The sequence below is a fragment of the Oncorhynchus kisutch genome, linkage group LG22, assembly GCF_002021735.2.
Source record: "Oncorhynchus kisutch isolate 150728-3 linkage group LG22, Okis_V2, whole genome shotgun sequence".
Taxonomy (NCBI): Eukaryota; Metazoa; Chordata; class Actinopteri; order Salmoniformes; family Salmonidae; genus Oncorhynchus; species Oncorhynchus kisutch.
In genome coordinates this window covers 37,726,831-37,743,089 of record NC_034195.2, presented here as the reverse complement: position 1 = coordinate 37,743,089, position 16,259 = coordinate 37,726,831, and the positions used below count along the sequence as shown (strand labels likewise).

Here is a 16,259-nt window from a genome sequence, read left to right as displayed (position 1 = left end):
TAGCAATACCCAGTGCAACAATGAATGGCCAGAGAGGGTTTGTATTTATTTCTATAATAAAACAAATATTCTTAAACGCAATTAAGCTACTTGATGCTGCTCTGATACCATGATTGTTCTTTAATGACAAATAAATCCCTGTATAAATGACAAAAGATTTAGAGAGGATTTGAGAGCCCTCCCCTCGACATGGCCTTTGAGTTGGGGCAGCTCTCCCACCTCTCTCCCACCTCTCCGCAACCAAAAGCTCAGTCCCCTCAGTCCAAATCCTCTCCCCAGTGAACTGGCCCTGCCTCAGCGTTGGGATGGGGTGCAAGGACCACCAGGTGTGAGGTGGCCCCACGTATGGGGGTTACAGTAATCTAATTAGAGCTGTCCCTCAACTCTGCTCACCACCCTTACCCTGCCTCACCCCTCCAAAACAGCCCAGCTCTATAATAATTTTACAAGTCAGAGAGAGACCAACATCTCCTGTAGATCCATCCAGAATCCCACCACACACACACACCTCAACATAGCCTTCAACCGCTACTCTGCAAGAGGTCCCAAGTGAAAAATTAGGCTTATGTGGAAAAAGAAGTGGCACACTAACTAGTACCAATGCTGGAGCTGAACACCGTGTTCTACCATGGACACCGTTTGAAGCTGATGTGTCTTTAATAACCTCAAGGCTACAGTTGCTGAGAGAGTGAGCAATGCAAAATCCTGGTGGGTTTTAACAGCTACTCAGCCTGATACACAATCTGAGACAAAGAGACAGGCAGTAAAACGTTTAACTTAAAAGCATTAACCCTCTGCTTGCTGCCAAACTCTACTTTTCCCCTTGGTCCACCTGTCGATCAATGCTGCCCCTCAATGGCAAGGATTGGAATTGACAGGCAGCCCAGTCACCATGGAGATCTCTTGAAGACTTCTGAAGAGGCAAAAGTGTCTGTTCTTTCCCCCCACCCCTGCACTAATGACATTTCACTTAGTGTTGCATCTTTGTTGGATTCTCAATTGGCACAAAGCAACTAATTTGTGTTGGGTATATATTGTTTGCTCAAAGAGAGAGCAAGTGAGAGAGAGAGAGACGGGGGGGGGGGGGGGGGGGGGTTGAACCTTGTTGCTTAGTAGAGTGATTTCCAAGTCAACACAAATGACTACAACTAATGACTCTTGTCCAGTTACTTTTTCTAATGAAGTACTGCCAGCAGAATTATTCAAAGCATGCATTTTCTTCCTCTCTGTAGTTAAATGACAGAATAGAGCAGTAAAATGTAGGCAACACTCAAACCTTAATGAGATTGGACAGAGGAAATGGAGATTCAAAGTGTAAGATTAAGTAAGATTGTCATTGGTCATCTGTTTATAATCATCTCAATATGGTAAACTCCTTGGGAAAATCTTTTTACAAAATGCTCAAACTACTACATGAATTATTCAACCACCAAATCTAAAATCACACTAGCTACACGTCATAGGTTACTGGATACTACCAATGACTTAAATATACACTATTTTTTATTTAACTAGGCAAGTCAGTTAAGAACAAATTCTAAGAGGGTTTTATAAATAAGTATCAACCAGTGGGTCTTGTGACGGGTATACAGAGATGACCAGTTTACAGAGTAGTATAGAGTGCAGTGATGTGTCCTATAAGGAGCATTGGTGGCAAATCTGATGGCCGAATGGCAAAGGACATCTAGCTGCTCGAGAGCACCTTTACCTGCCGATCTATAAATTACGCCTCCGTAGTCTAGCATGGATAGGATGGTCATCTGAATCAGGGTTAGTTTGGCAGCTGGGGTGAAAGAGGAGCGATTACGATAGAGGAAATCAAATCTAGATTTAACCTTAGCCTGCAGCTTTGATATGTGCTGGAAGAAGGACAGTGTACCATTTTTCAAAAATATGTTTTTATTTAACCTTAAATTTAACTAGGCATGTCAGTTAAGAACACATTTTTATTTACAATGACAGCCTGCCCCAGCCAAACCCTAACCCGGACAATGGTGGGCCAATTGTGCACCACCCTATGGGACTCCCAATCACGGCCGGTTGTGATACATCTAGCCATACTCCCAAGTACTTGTATGAGGTGACTACCTCAAGCCCTAAACCCTCAGAGGTAGTAATCACACCGGTGGGGAGAGGGGCTTTCTTTTTAACAAACCACAACCTTTGTTTTGGAGGTGTTCAGAACAAGGTTATGGGCAGAGAAAGCTTGTTGGATACTAAGAAAGCTTTGTTGTAGAGCATTTAAGACAAAATCCGGCGAGGGGCCAGCTGAGTATAAGACTATTATCTGCATATAAATGGATGAGAGAGCTTCCTAACATGCTGACTGGACACGTCGCGTGCGTGAGTGTCGCAAATTACATTTAGAAATCCATGTTATTCAATTATTGCGGGCACCAACGAGCATCTGCGATGTCAAGGGCTAAAATAAAACTCCTTTCTATTTCTGACGAAGATCGCGCTGCAAGTCCTGCCTCTCCCATCTCCTCATTGGTTTATGGAAGCAGATACCCACATGCCATCTGCTCATTGGTTACCCCCATGTGGGTGGTTGAAAGACTAACTGTTTTGCCGGTTGTCGTGGTAATACTATGAAAGTGTAGATGCCGATCACCATAAGTTCAAAGATGAAAAAGCCTGCAAGGAGGAGAGATGACTAGAAACGATTCGGTTGGCTGTTTTATGTGTGGATTAATTGTCGGAGTAGAAGATCTTGTGGATTTCAGGTAAAATAACATCTCAATGTTTATATCCCAGGACAAATTAGCTAACAACAACAAGTTAGCTAAATAGGACAAATTAGCTAGCAAGTGCAAGCTAACGAGCTAAATTTCCATACATGTTTAATGCTTTTCGACCTGACCCCAAAGGAATGTCATTGGTTCAGAGTTTGTTTTGATATTTTAACCTGCGTGTCATGATCGCGTTTGGTGTAGGGGGACAAAACACATTTATGCACGATGGCGAAAGCGTGCAGCCGGTTTGGGTTTAGCGATGACAGGGGCAGTAACCTTAAAGAAGAACGGATCAAGTTTTACGTGTGTCAAGTTTAAGGAGCTCCTTTAGCACTTCGGACTCAGTGACCACCTGCAGGGAGAAACGTTGTAGCCTGGCAGGGGAAAAAGAGGGAGGAGCATCGGGGATAGTAACATTAGAAGGGGTGGGAGATGAGGAAATGTTGGAAGGGCAAGGAGGCATGGCAGAGTCAAATAGGAATGTTGACTTAATTATGTGGTGATTAAAGCTCAGCCATGTGCTCCTATTCAGTAACAACCACATTGTCAACATTAAGGGACATGGGAAGCTGTGAGTAGGAGGGTTTATTCTCCAGGTCTTTAACCGTTTTCCAGAACTTCTTGGGATTAGACCCACAGAGAGAGAACTGCTCCTTAAAGTAACTAATTTTGACCTTCAGTATAACCTGAGTGCACTTATTTCCAATTTCCCTGAACAAGAACCAGTCAGCCTGAGTATGCATATGGCCTAGCGATTTGCCAAATGGAATTCTTGAGGTGGAGTAACTGCCCGATCCCGGTCGAACCAGGGACTGAACCGTTTTTTAATGATCATTTTCTTTATTGTCGCATATTTGTTAACAATACCACTGAAAATATCAAAAAAGAAGATCCAAGTGTCTTCAGAGGATCAAGCTGATTCTATACAAATTTCCAGAGGCCAGGTCATTAAAGTTTTTTAGCAAGCGTCTATGACAAATCAGGACAGGTTGTTTCACGTAGCACCCATTACGAACACAGGCTGTAAAACAGTGATCACTAAGGTCATTACAGAAAACACCAGACTGATACCTATTAAGAGTATTTGTAAGGATAACATCAAGAAGAGTAGCCTTTTCTGGGTGTTTGGAGTCATACCTTGTGGGATTGGTAATAATCTGAGAAAGATTTAGGGAGTCTAATTGCTTTAGGACTTGGTCAGGTGATTTAAGCATGTCCCAGTTTAGGTCACCTAGCAGGCCAAATTCAGACTTTGTATAAGGGGCCAGGAGAGAGCTTAGGGCATATAAATGGTACAGGCCGCTGCTGAAGGTGGCCGATAACACCCAGCAGTCAACAAAGAGTTACTTGAATGTTTAATGCATAAAACCAGCAAATCAAATTGTTTGGGAACAGACTTGGTGGAGACAACCGAGCACTGAAGGTGTTTTTCGGTAAAGATTGCCACTCCACCACCTTTGGAAGATCAGTCTTGCCTAAAAAGGTTAGAACCAGAAAGGTTAACATCGGGTGTTCAAAACACTCTTTCTTAACCACATCTCAGTAATGACCAACACATCTGGATTGGAGCTGTGAACACACTTTCAATTGATCCATTTGAGGTAATAAGCTTTGAGTGTTAACATGCAGAAAACCCAGGCTTTTATGCAAGCAGAAATCAGTGAAGCAGATTTTATTATTATTTTTTGAAAATTATTTTTACCTTCATTTTACTAGGCAAGTCAGTTAAGAACAAATTCTTATTTTCAATGACGGCCTATGAACACTGGGTTAACTGCCTTGTTCAGAGGCAGAACAACAGATTTTTACCTTGTCAGCTCAGGGATTCGATCTTGCAACCTTTCGGTTACTAGTCCAACACTCTAACCACTAGGCTACCTGCCACCCCAAATATGAGAACTCAAATCAGAATTGGGTCTAGCAACAGTAGATGGGCAAAGGTGTACATGCACATTTCCAGATATAATCAGCAGTAATACAATCAGGACACGGCAGAAGACAGGAGAAACAACAGGAGCTCTGCAGTGTTGATTTATAACATTTGAATGTGCATTCGATGGCAACAAGATCCTATTGGACAGCAATTCAATCAGGTAGCATGAATACAAAGCCGGCGAGAGGTGGTTAGAATAGTTTGGGAGACCAAGATTCCGTGTAACCAATAGTGAGTCAGAGTTCCAAGTATGGGAACAAACAGTCTGTCCCACAGTTGGGTAAATAAGCAAATTCATAGTTAACAAAGCCCACAGGAGTCATGAGGCAAATAGCATAAAGCACAAGAGAAAAATAACAACTTGGGGCTAGCCATTGTAAGTTCAAAGTCACTTGCCCAACACTGTGTGTGTGCTGGAGGCAAGTGAAAGCTCAGGAGAGAGGAGAGTACACTGCAGGAGTACCTGTACCAGACAGGGGGAGACAGGCCAGGGCAGATGGCAGTGGTGTAAAGTACTTAAGTAGTTTTTTGGGGTATCTGTACTTTATTTATATTTTTGACTACTTTTACTTTACTACATTCTTAAATATATTTTTTACTCCATACATTTTCCCTGACACACAAAAGTACTCATTTTGAATGCTTAGCAAGACAGAAATGGTCCAATTCACACACTTCCCAGGTCATCTCTACTACCTCTGATCTGGCAGACTCACTAAATACAAAATGCTATGTTTCTGAATGATGTCTGAGGATTAGAGTGTGCCCCTGACTATCTGAAAATTAGAAAAACATAAAAAATTGTGCCATCTGGTCTGCTTAATATAAGGAATTAGAAATGATTTATACTTTTACTTTTGATACTTAAAACCAAATACTTTTACATTTTTACTCAAGTAGTATTTTACTGGGTGAATTTCACTTGAGTAATTACCTATTTACTCAAGTATGAAAATTGGGTACTTGAGAATTAAGCACTTTCTTATGAAACTCAGTCTATTCTTGTTCTGAGAAATTAAGGCCATTCCATGCAAGAAATTGCCAAGAAACTGAAGATCTCGTGCAACGCTGTGTACTACTCCCTTCACAGAACAGTGCAAACTGGCCCTAACCAGAATAGAAAGAGGATTGGGAGGCCCCGGTGCACAACTGAGCAAGAGGACAAGTACATTTGTGTGTCTAGTTTGAGAAACAGACACCTCAAGTCCTCAACTGGCAGCTTCATTAAATGGTACCTGCAAAACACCAGTCTCAACGTCAACAGTGAAGAGGCGACTCCGGGATGCTGGCCTTCTAGGCAGAGTTCCTCTGTCCAGTGTCTGTGTTCTTTTGCCCATCTTAATCTTTTTATTTTATTTATTGGCCAGTCTGAGATATGGCTTTTTCTTTGCAACTCTGCCTAGAAGGCCAGCATCCCGGAGAAGCCTCTTCACAGTTGACTTCGAAACTGGTGTTTTACAGGTAATATTTAATGAAGCTGCCAGTTGAGGACTTGTGAGGCGTCTGTTTTTGTATGTGCAACGTCTTAGATTGATCCAATGAACCATTACTGGTCAAAATGTTGTATCAAGTCTGCCCAAATGTACCAAATTGGTTTATTGATACATTTTTAAGTACATAACTGTGCACTCTCCTCAAACAATAGTCATGCTAATCACATTAGCTCAGTTGTCCCATGGGGGGGGGGGCACCAATCGCGTAGAGGTTAATGCATACTTTAAAATATTATATGAGCTAAACATACAAATAAAAAATGTATAAAAAAAGCTTTAAAAGCTGAAATGTGTAACTTTTTAGGTGACCCGACCAATTCACATAGAAATGTGAGCTAAAGGTCTGTCACTCAAATGCAAATATAAGAAGCGATAGATATGTTCTATATGCTCTATGTCTATGCTTCCTGTTCTTAAGTTTAGTTTTTGTATCTTTTACATTCGGTTTTGTACAACAACTTCAAACATCTGGAAATTACAACATTGCTGGTGATTGAAAAGTTATTTCACAGAGGTTTAGATGGTTCAATGATTCTCTAAACTGCTTGTTTTGTCATAAACTGAAATTGGTGTGGCTGGCTTCTGGGTTAAGCGAGCAGTGTGTCAAGAAGCACTTGGAAGGGACGTGTTTCAGAGGATGCATGGCTCTCAACGTTCGCCTCTCCCAATGAGTTGTTATTTATGATGCAAAGTGATTTGTATATCAGTCATTAGGCTGATGCTGCACTGTCAAATAAGCCCGTAGCTTATAACAGAGGCTGGGCTCTTAGGCTGCACTGCCATCTACTGGCTTCCTAAGATTTTACAGGTGAAGTTGTAGATATTGAGTATGAAGATGGCTAGTGCAGATATAAACTCAGCAAAAACAACACAAAAAAAAGTCCCTTTTTCAGGACCCTGTCTTTCAAAGATAATAAGTAAAAATAACTTCACAGATCTTCATTGTAAAGAGTTTAAACACTGTTTCCCATGCTTGTTCAATGAACCATAAACAAGTAATGAACATGCACCTGTGGAACAGTCGACACGAACAGTCTGTTAGACGGTAGGCAATTAAGGTCACAGTTATGAAAACTTAGGACACTAAAGAGGCCTTTCTACTGACTCTGAAAAACACCAAAAAGAAAGATGCCCAGGGTCCCTGCTCATCTGTGTGAACATGCCTTAGGCATGCTGCAAGGAGACATACAGATGTAGCCAGGGCAATAAATTGCAATGCCCGTACTGTGAGACGCCTAAGACAGCGCTACAGGGAGACAGGCTGGACAGCTGATCGTCCTCGCAGTGGAAGACCACATGTAACAACACCTGCACAGGATCGGTACATCCGAACATCACACCTGCGGGAAAGGATGGCAACAACAACTGCCTGAGTTACACCAGGAACGCATAATCCTTCCAGCAGTGGTCAGACTGTCCGCAAAAGGCTGGACTGAGGGCTTGTAGGCCTGTTCTCACCAGACATCACCGGCAACAACGTCACCTATTGTTACTGTAATTTAATGATGCCAATGTGTTTTCATTAATTTAAAACCCTTAATCTATTTTATGAGAATTTGTAAGATTCTTGTTTGCATAAAATGGACGGAGACCAGTCTTTTCAATAATAGGTAACAGAATTTATTCTCGGAGAGCGCTGCCACTTCACCACGAGCAACAGTTTATATACAAAACATGACGTCATTTCATTGCTTAACAGAAACCCCTCTCGACAGGGACAAAGTGAGGTGAAAAGTTAATTCTAACTTACTAACACACTCCCAGGTAACTTTTGACTCCTCAACATTATCGATCACCCCTTAGCTGACAGTTCTAATTAACATATGACAGTGAGTGCATTCCTAGGTTTTATCTTAAACACCCCAGAGCTACGTTTTGTCGGTTCAACCATATGTTAACGACCTTATCTGTTTACACAGTCCACTTCTTTCTTCCTAGTTGGAATGGTGTTCATTAACTTTAATTACTCCTTGTCTGTGTCACACAATCACAACTTATGAACTCATAGTGTTAATCAGATATAATAAAACAGAGTATAAGTTTAATTAGTTACAGTTCCATTTAAAATGATTTGTTCAGTCATTTAATCATAATTTTACCAACACCTATGGGCACAAACCCACCGTCACAGGACTGACAAAAAGTGCTCTTCACTGATGAGTCGTGGTTTTGTCTCACCAGGGTTGATGGTCGGATTTGCGTTTATCGTCGAAGGAATGAGCGTTACACTGAGGCCTGTACTCTGGAGCTGGATCGATGGGTCCATCATGGTCTGAGGCGGTGTGTCACAGCATCATCGGACTGAGCTTGTTGTCATTGCAGGCAATCTCAATGCTGTGCGTTACAGGGAAGACATCCTCCTCCCTCATGTGGTACCCTTCCTGCAGGCTCATCCTGACATGACCGTCCAGCATGACAATGCCACTAGCCATACTTCTCGTTCTGTGCGTGATTTCCTGCAAGCCAGGAATGTCAGTGTTCTGCCATGGCCAACGAAGAGCCCGGATCTCAATCCCAATTTAGCACGTTTGGGACCTGTTGGATCGGAGGGTGAGGGCCAGGGCCAGGGCCATTCCCCCCAGAAATGTCCGGGAACTTGCAGGTGCCTTGGTGGAAGAGTGGGGTAACATCTCACAGCAAGAACTGGCAAATCTGGTGCAGTCCATGAGGAGGTGATGCACTGCAGTACTTAATGCAGCTGGTGGCCACACCAGATACTGACTGTTAATTCTGATTTTGACCCCCCTTTGTTCAGGGACACATTATTCAATTTCTGTTACTCACATGTCTGTGGAACTTGTTCAGATCATGTCTCAGTTGTTGAATCTTGTTATGTTCATACAAATATTTACACATGTTAAGTTTGCTGAACATAAACACAGTTGACAGTGAGAGGACGTTTCTTTTTTTGATGAGTTTACATCACAGGAGGATGGTGGCGCCTTAATTGGTGTGGACAGGCTCCTGGTAACAGCTGGAGAGGAATGAGTGGAATGGTATCAAATACAAAACCATGTGTTTCCATGTGATTGATGCCATTCCGTTCGCTCCGTTCCAGCCATTATTATGAGCCGTCATCCTCTCAGCAGCCTCCACTGCTGTACATTAGTATTATTGGCGTGACAGTCATTTTACCATCTCCCATGAACTCCCAGCTTCCTTCATTTGTTTTTGTTTGTTTTTTAAAAGCAACAGATCCGTAAAGGAGTTATAGCGATGGGACAATTGGATATCACGAAATTGGGGAGAAAATAATTTTTAAATAATCGGAATCGGTTCGCACCGTTAATGACTAGATAATTACAGACTGCAATTTGTGCTTATTTACGATATTATAGTCGCATTTTAATTAAATAACCTTGGTATGGCAAAACATAAGGCTTATTTAATTCATTTGGACTTACTTTTCAACATATTGATACAGCACAACTGATAAAACTGCACTGTTTTGAATTGAAAAGTTCAAATAGAGTATAGTGTTGCACATCATGATATATAATTTTGCGAGTCACGATGTATCGTCAATGTCAAATATCACGATATTCGATTTAATCATATATCGGCCCAACCCTAGTGCCAATATGTCGACCGGTGGCTTCAAAGCCTCTCAATGGCCAATACATAGCATCGCCAATTCAGGGTTTATATACATCTTTGGATACTACTCATTGGACAGATATGTAAACTGTGTGGAACTGTGAACGTTTACTGCTACCCAGTGGAGAACGCTTGCCCCCTCTCATTGAAGCCACGGCAGTTCAAGGTAGACCGCGGTACTGCAGGCATCGTTATCAGAAAACAGGATCCACCATTATAGTAAATGGAAAAATCGTCATGGTCAATCTTCATCTAAGTAAAATAAACATTCTAAGACAATCACGTTACCAATAATTGCTTCTTATACACCAGACTTATGTCCTTGAACCAATTATTTAACTAAAATTAAATTAAAATAAATAATTTGCACACAGAAGTTCAGGATCATTTAGTTGCAAATGGCAGCCTGCAGGGCCCCACGGTCGGCCTTCAACTTGAGTTACACAATGAGAGGGGCAGCACTGAGCTACCCTGCAAAGTCACTTCCTGGAGTAGCTCTAACTGTGTATGTTATGTCTCTATGAGACGCCATCTTAACAGATTTCATTTTGCTTCAATGCGCTATTGAGTTTTTACATAGGAATGAATGGTGTCATTGGAAGTGTTAGAGAGCGTCAAAACCATGATGTAAATTGTGACTGACTGACTCTACAAATAATAATAATAATAATAATAAGTTATTTATGATGCAAAAGGTGATTTGTAGATCAGTCATTAGGCATTTGCCTACACTGTCAAACAAGCCCATATCTGATAACAGGGGCTGGGCTCTTAGGCTGCACTGCCATCTACTGGCTTCCTAAGATATTACAGATGAAGCTGCAGATATTGAGTATGAAGATGGCTAGTGCAGATGTAAACTCAGCAGGATGGTGGCTCATTAATTGGGGAGGATGGGCTCCTGGTAACAGCTGTAGAGGAATGGTATCAAATACAAAACACATGGTTTCCATGCACTATCTAAAATACATATATTATGTAAGGGATCAAGGGGATTGGATGCATGTTTTAAAGAAACACTCCTCAAAATTAGAGTGGGGCTGAATGCAGAAAATCTTTTCCACTGAGTTTATAAAAACTAAAAATAGCAGCACAGCAAGATGTTTTATGTAAAATATTGTCAATAAAATGAGGTTACTGTTATTCCCGTCCATATTGCAGAATGCAGAGCTAGTCTACCTCTGAAAATAACATAAGGTCCTTGGACCTTAAGGAGTAATGGTAACATTAGGCTCCTTAAGAGTACATCTTGGGCTAGCTATCACTAATCCTCCCAGTGATTCCCAATACTATTAGCCTGGTCACCCAGTTCTGTAGAGTTTTACATTATATTAGTGCATTCCTGACTCTAAATCAAGATGGCGTTTCTTTTGGAATTACACACACACTAACACAGAGAGAGAGAGAGAGAGAGAGAGAGAGAAAAGTATGGACACACCTTCAAATTAGTGGATTTGGCTATTTCAGCGACACCCGTTGCTGACAGGTTTATACAATCAAGCACACCGCCATGCAATCTGCATAGACAAATATTGGCAGTAGAATGGCCTTACTGAAGAGCTTAGTGACATTCAATGTGGCACCGTCATAGGATCAGTTCAAGTCCGTTCGTCAAATTTCTACCCTGCTAGAGCTGCCCCAGTGAACTGTAAGTACTGTTATTGTAAAGTGGAAATGTCTAGGAGCAACAATGACCCAGCCACAAAGTGGTAGGCCACACAAGCTCACAGAATGGGACCACAAAGTGCTGAAGCACATAAAAATCATCTGTCCTCTGTTGCAACACCCACTACCAAGTTCCAAACTGCCTCTGGAAGCAATGTCAGCACAATAACTGTTCATCAGGAGCTTCATGAAATGGGTTTCCATGGCCGAGCAGCCTCAAACGAACATAAGATCGCCATGTGCAATGCCAAGCGTTGGCTAGAGTGGTGTAAAGCTCGCCTCTATTGGACTCTGGAGCAGTGGGAACGCGTTCTCTGTAGTGACTAATCACGGTTTAGGCTCCTTAGTTCCAGTGAAGGGAAATCTTAATGCTACATCATACAATGACATTCTCGACAATTCTGTGCTACCAACTTTGTGGCAACAGTTTGGGGAAGGCCTTTTCCTGTTTCAGTATGACAATGCCCCTGTGCACAAAGCGAGGTCCATACGGAGATGGTTTGTCGAGATTGGTATGGAAGAACTTGACTGGCCTGCACAGAGCCCTGACCTCAACCCCATCGAACACCTTTGGGATAAATTGTAACACAGACTGCGAGCCGAGCATAATCGCCCAACGTCAGTGCCCAACCTCACTAATGCTCTCCTGGCTGAATGGAAGCAAGTCCCAGCAGCAATGTTCCAACATCTAGTGGAAAGCCTTCCCAGAAGAGTAGAGGCTGTTATCGCTGCAAAGGGGGGACCAACTCCATATTAATGCCCATGGTTTTGAAATGAAATGTACGACAAGCAGGTGTCCACATATACTACTTGACCAAAAGTATCTTTATAACACAACAATCACTTTGATTGTGATTTAGAATAAAGGTAGACCTACATACTGTTAAGCGACTTTGGATAATTGAAAAGTGCTATATAAGTCCCATGTATCATTATTATTACATAATAAAGTGATTGTTGTGTCGTAAATCAAATAAAAATGTATTTAGAGAGTACATTATAGACATGGAACCCAACAATGTTCTTTACAGGAAAAAAACAAATAAAAAAAACAATGAAAATAAAAGCTGCAACACTTACTACAAAAAAAATAAGATAAACATACTTTTTTATTTTAATTTTAAGACTGACAAGCTGAATAACTAAAAAGCACCATAAGGAAAAACAAACCTAAAAATATTTATTTTAAGATCTCTTAAATATGTCTACAGTTTCATCCCCCCTCAGGATCTCTGGCAGGCTATTCCAAAGGCTGGGGGCATAGTAACTAAAGGCTGCCTCTCCATGCTTCTTGGTCCTAGGCTTTGGGACAGTTAAAAGGCAATGCCGGAGAACCTGAGGGACATACTGGGTACACAACTTAAAAGCATGTTTGACATGCACAATTGTAGATGAATTTAGAAACCAATAGATAATTCTAAAATTCACAGGCAGCCAGTGCAGAGACCTTAAAACCGGTGTAATGTGTGATCTCCGTCTGGTCTTGGTCAGTACCCGTGCTGCAGCATTCTGTATGTTTTGCAGTTGACCAATGGCTTTATTGGGTAGACCAGACATGAGAGCATTACATTAGTCAAGCCTGCTTGTAATAAAAGCATGGGTCTCTTTGCATCAGCCTGAGAGAGAAACGGCCGCACCGTGGCAATGTTCCTCAGGTGGTAAAAAGCTATTTTGGTGACATTCCTAATGTGCGATTCAAAATTTAGTTCAGAATAAACCTAGGTTTTTTATCTGATGTTTTATCTTTATTGCCTGTGAATTAAAATGTGCGGCTAGAGTCTCTCTCTGTGCTTTGGCTCCAATAATAAGTACCTCGGTCTTGTCTTGATTTAGCTGGAAGAAGTTGTGAGCCATCCAAGTATTTAAATCACTAACACAGTCTAATAATTTATCCGTGGAGCTAAAATTGAACCTTGTGGAACGCCACTCTCGACCAGTTAAATAGGTCCTAAACCAATTTAAAACTGGACCGGAGATGACAACCCACTTTCTAGCCTGTCCAGAAGGACATCATGGTCAACAGGGTTAAATGCAGCACTTAAATCTAAGATTAAAAGAACAGAGAGCTGTTTGGCATGTGTTGGCTCTAAGATAATTTACCACTTTAACTAAGGCTGTCTCTGTGCTGTGGTGGGCATGAAAAACAGATAGGAATATTTCAGAAATATAGTTGGCACTTAAATTATTTTTTATCTGTCAGAAAACCAATTTATCCAGAATTTTTCTTAAGAATGGAAGGCTGGAGATTGGCCAAAAATAGCTAAAAGCTAAAGAATCTAGATTACTTTTCATCAGAAGGGGTTTCAACATAGCAGTTTTTAGTGGGGAAAGTTCCTGTGGACAGGGAGTGGGTAACAATTTTTCAGATATGCAATTTAAACTGTTTTGAAGAAGGTGGTGGGATTGAGAAGGCAGGTAGGAGGCTTAAATTGTGATATCACTTTCCTGAGCATGTCTGTGTCAACCAGGGAAAATAAATCCATAGTGCCTTTGAGTGGAAGGCTAGAGCACATATCAAACTTCTCTTCAGGTCTTGCTTGACTGATACCTAGCCTAATGTTGGTTCTCTCTAAAATATGCTGCAAGCCATCACATTTAGATGTGGAGGAAAGTTCCCATAGGCTTGCAGGGGTAGGATTTATCAAGCCATCAATGGTCGAGAAGAGCACACTCAAATTATTCAGATTTATAGTGATTATGTTAGAAAAATTAGCCAGTCTGTCATTTCTAATTGCCTTGTTATATATGCCAAGTTTCTCTCAGAACAACATAATGGCCCTACCAACTTCGACTCTCTCTGCTTCTGCTATCTTTCTGAAATGCATCTTTAATTTACTAGTTTCCTCACTCATCCAAGGGGCTCTCCGTTTGGATGTGGCCTTTTCAACTTTACTGGAGCTATGGCATTAGTGGTTCGGCTTAATTTGTTATTAGTCATCAACTAAATCCTCACAAGAGGAAGGCAGACTAGGTGGTGGAGTATTGTTCATACACAATAACATCTGTAGCAGCTTCAGAGGTAAGATGCCATACAACTCTCCTTCCGTGGCCTCCAATTGCTCTTAAATACAAGTAAAACTAAATGCATGCTCTTCAACCGATCGCTACCTGCACCTACCCGCCTGTCCAACATCACTACTCTGGACGGCTCTGACTTAGAATACGTGGACAACTACAAATACTTAGGTGTCTGGTTAGACTGTAAACTCTCCTTCCAGACCCATATCAAACATCTCCAATCCAAAGTTAAATCTAGAATTGGCTTCCTATTTCGCAACAAAGCATCCTTCACTCATGCTGCCAAACATACCCTTGTAAAACTGACCATCCTACCAATCCTCGACTTTGGCGATGTCATTTACAAAATAGCCTCCAATACCCTACTCAACAAATTGGATGCAGTCTATCACAGTGCAATCCGTTTTATCACCAAAGCCCCATATACTACCCACCATTGCGACCTGTACGCTCTCGTTGGCTGGCCCTCGCTTCATACTCGTCGCCAAACCCACTGGCTCCATGTCATCTACAAGACCCTGCTAGGTAAAGTCCCCCCTTATCTCAGCTCGCTGGTCACCATAGCATCTCCTACCTGTAGCACACGCTCCAGCAGGTATATCTCTCTAGTCACCCCCAAGACCAATTCTTTCTTTGGCCGCCTCTCCTTCCAGTTCTCTGCTGCCAATGACTGGAACGAACTACAAAAATCTCTGAAACTGGAAACACTTATCTCCCTCACTAGCTTTAAGCACCAACTGTCAGAGCAGCTCACAGATTACTGCACCTGTACATAGCCCACCTAACATTTAGCCCAAACAACTACCTCTTTCCCAACTGTATTTAATTTTTATTTATTTATTTATTTTGCTCCTTTGCACCCCATTATTTTTTTATTTCTACTTTGCACATTCTTCCATTGCAAAACTACCATTCCAGTATCTTACTTGCTATATTGTATTTACTTTGCCATCATGGCCTTTTTTTGCCTTTACCTCCCTTCTCACCTCATTTGCTCACATTGTATATAGACTTGTTTATACTGCATTATTGACTGTATGTTTGTTTTTACTCCATGTGTAACTCTGTGTCGTTTTATCTGTCGAACTGCTTTGCTTTATCTTGGCCAGGTCGCAATTGTAAATGAGAACTTGTTCTCAACTTGCCTACCTGGTTAAATAAAGGTAAAATAAAATAAATAAATAAAAGATAGCGTTTCTTAATAACGCGTTGGGCAACAAGGTAGTAAAAATGCACAGATCAGAAAGTAACAACAATTCAGGAGGATATGTCAATAGAAAGTGTATTGGTAACCAGGTCAAGAGTATGGCTGCGGTAATCAAAACACTGAACAAACAAAGGCTAGCTAAATAGAATAGATGTCGAATACAACATTTTGGCTTTCAATGATTGTAGGCTCTGCTGTCAATGCTTTTGTAAGAGACTAACGTTATTCCTTATCTTGCACAAAATCATGCAAGTTAAGTTACGAAGTAGGCAAATTTGTATGATTTTATCAACACGCAAACTGAAGGCAATGTTCGATAAACATGTAAAATTACCTGTCTTTCCAGAGGGCGGAACTTTAGAAAGCTGATGGGATGGAAGGCGCGCGTTGAAGATGTTGCGCAACAATGGATGTTCTACATCAACATGCAGACTGTGACGCGTGCAACATAGTGACAACTTCTACTTGGCCAGCTCCGAAGAAAGTTTGAATTGCACCTGTTTAGATTTCTGTGTTGCTGTATTTCTCCGCTGGCATCTGTCGCATGCAGCACCATTTACCGCGAAGGAAGTACGTCACTTCCAGCTTTCAGTGCGGGAAAATCCTTCTCT

At 41.5% G+C, this 16,259-nt stretch overlaps 1 protein-coding gene across 2 annotated transcripts in view; it reads right to left on the bottom strand.

Annotated features, from left to right (window-relative positions):
* Positions 1 to 16,259, bottom strand: part of si:dkey-103i16.6 (SIRT1 domain-containing protein) — a 28,777-nt gene extending 12,518 nt beyond the window's left edge. For both annotated transcript variants that reach the window (XM_031801077.1, XM_020456951.2), the window contains exon 1: positions 15,983 to 16,259. The gene's annotated coding sequence lies outside the window, so the exon portion shown is untranslated. The remainder of the gene's footprint in view (positions 1 to 15,982) is intronic.